This window comes from Ascidiella aspersa, chromosome 5, assembly GCF_963924565.1.
Source record: "Ascidiella aspersa chromosome 5, kaAscAspe10.2, whole genome shotgun sequence".
NCBI lineage: Eukaryota > Metazoa > Chordata > Ascidiacea > Phlebobranchia > Ascidiidae > Ascidiella > Ascidiella aspersa.
Window position 1 is genome coordinate 10,428,670 of NC_139451.1, and position 2,500 is coordinate 10,431,169.

General features: G+C 56.9%; 2 non-coding genes and 1 pseudogene across 2 annotated transcripts in view; all 3 read left to right on the forward strand.

Moving 5' to 3' along the window:
• The window catches only part of LOC146143188 (small subunit ribosomal RNA), a 1,811-nt gene extending 254 nt beyond the window's left edge, over nucleotides 1-1,557 (forward strand). Inside the window, exon 1 of the ribosomal RNA XR_014500846.1 lies at nucleotides 1-1,557. This exon is cut by the window's left edge and continues 254 nt beyond it. This is a non-coding gene — a ribosomal RNA (small subunit ribosomal RNA).
• A 247-nt stretch (nucleotides 1,558-1,804) lies between these two features.
• LOC146143189 (5.8S ribosomal RNA) lies at nucleotides 1,805-1,958 on the forward strand. The gene has a single exon (XR_014501017.1). It is a non-coding gene; the product is annotated as a 5.8S ribosomal RNA (ribosomal RNA).
• Nucleotides 1,959-2,206: 248 nt separating this feature from the next.
• Nucleotides 2,207-2,500, forward strand: part of LOC146143190 (large subunit ribosomal RNA) — a 3,679-nt pseudogene continuing 3,385 nt past the window's right edge.

The following is a 2,500-nucleotide window of genomic DNA, read 5'->3' on the forward strand; positions in this document are numbered from 1 at the left end:
GGATAACTTTGCGGATCGCACGGTCTCGCACCGGCGACGGATCATTCAAGTGTCTGCCCTATCAACTTTCGTCGGTACGGTACTGGCCTACCGAGGTTCTTACGGGTAACGGAGAATCAGGGTTCGATTCCGGAGAGGGAGCCTGAGAAACGGCTACCACATCCAAGGAAGGCAGCAGGCGCGCAAATTACCCATTCCCGACGCGGGGAGGTAGTGACGAAAAATAACAATACAGGACTCTAAACGAGGCCCTGTAATTGGAATGAGTACACTTTAAAACCTTTAACGAGTATCCATTGGAGGGCAAGTCTGGTGCCAGCAGCCGCGGTAATTCCAGCTCCAAAAGTGTATATTTAAGTTGTTGCGGTTAAAAAGCTCGTAGTTGGATTTTGGGCGCAGGCGGCCGGTCCGTCGCAAGGCGTGTACTGGCCGTCCTGGCCTCACCTCCGGTTCTCCGCCGGTGCCCTTGACTGAGTGTCGGCGGCGGCCGGAACGTTTACTTTGAAAAAATTAGAGTGTTCAAAGCAGGCGATTCGCCTGAATAATGGTGCATGGAATAATGGAATAGGACCTCGGTTCTATTTTGTTGGTTTTCGGAGCGCGAGGTAATGATTAAGAGGGACAGACGGGGGCATTCGTACTGTGCCGTTAGAGGTGAAATTCTTGGATCGGCGCAAGACGAACGACTGCGAAAGCATTTGCCAAGAATGTTTTCTTTAATCAAGAGCGAAAGTCAGAGGTTCGAAGACGATCAGATACCGTCCTAGTTCTGACTATAAACGATGCCAACTAGCGATCGGGGGGCGTTAGTTTTACGACCTCTCCGGCAGCTTGCGGGAAACCAAAGTCTTTGGGTTCCGGGGGAAGTATGGTTGCAAAGCTGAAACTTAAAGGAATTGACGGAAGGGCACCACCAGGAGTGGAGCCTGCGGCTTAATTTGACTCAACACGGGAAATCTCACCCGGCCCGGACACAGTGAGGATTGACAGATTGAGAGCTCTTTCTTGATTCTGTGGGTGGTGGTGCATGGCCGTTCTTAGTTGGTGGAGCGATTTGTCTGGTTAATTCCGATAACGAACGAGACTCTGGCTTGCTAACTAGTTACGCGACCCAATCGGTCGGCGTCTAACTTCTTAGAGGGACTAGTGGCGTTTAGCCACACGAGATTGAGCAATAACAGGTCTGTGATGCCCTTAGATGTTCGGGGCCGCACGCGCGCTACACTGACCGGATCAGCATGTGCTCGCCTTGGCCGACAGGTCTGGGTAACCCGCTGAACCCCGGTCGTGCTAGGGATAGGGAATTGCAATTATTTCCCTTGAACGAGGAATTCCCAGTAAGCGCGAGTCATTAGCTCGCGTTGATTACGTCCCTGCCCTTTGTACACACCGCCCGTCGCTACTACCGATTGAATGGTTTAGTGAGGTCCTCCGATTGGACCTGGCGCGGCCGGCAACGGTCGAGCCGGCGTCCGAGAAGACGATCTAACTTGATCATTTAGAGGAAGTAAAAGTCGTAACAAGGTTTCCGTAAGTGAACCTGCGGAAGGATCATTAACGGTCTCGCAAACGCTTCGGCGAACGCGAAACTCGGACAAGCGAGAGAAAAAGTCTTTGCTACCCGGCGCCCGACCCGCGAGGAGCGGCGCGCCGGCCGGCGATTCGGTCACCCGGTAATGTTTGCGCGTCGAGTGCCGCGGTGCCGCGCGCTCCGGCTTCAAGCGTCGGCCTGGCCGACCGCTCGGCGCGGTCTATTTTGTCACCCTATAGTGCGAGGCACTGTGCGAGCGAAACAATCGTGGATGGCTCTTGGCGGTGGATCACTCGGCTCGTGAGTCGATGAAGGACGCAGCTAGCTGCGTGAATTAGTGTGAATTGCAGGACACATTGAGCATCGACGTTCTGAACGCAAATTGCGGCCTCGGGTCAATCCCGGGGCCGCGCCCGCCTCAGGGTCGCGTTGCAAACGTTCCGCGCGGGGATTTCTCCGCGCGGCTGCTGCGGCGTCGGACGCGCGAGCGCCCGTCCCGCTCAAGACAGCACGGCACGATGCGCGACGATCGCGACCAGAATCCCGCGCGGCGGCGGCGAGTCGACCTCGAAGAGGCCAACGGCTGGCGGCTCAAGGGCGGGAATCGAGGTGCGCGGCGGCGCGCGGCGCCGACGGCGAGCGCGGAACGGGAAGAATAGTCCCGGTCCTTACTTTCGGCCTGAGGTCGGACGAGGCTACCCGCTGAATTTAAGCATATTACTAAGCGGAGGAAAAGAAACTAACGAGGATTCCCTCAGTAACGGCGAGTGAAGCGGGATGTGCCCATCGCCGAATCCGCGCGCTTTTGGAGTGCGCGGAATTGTGGCGTACGGAATTCGTCACGGCGCGCTTCGCCGGTCGCCCGCGTCCTTCTGATCGAGGCCTTTTCCCAGAGCGGGTGTCAGGCCCATGGCGGCGACAGGCGGGCGCGCTACGGCGTCTTCCCAGAGTCGGGTTGTTTGGGAATGC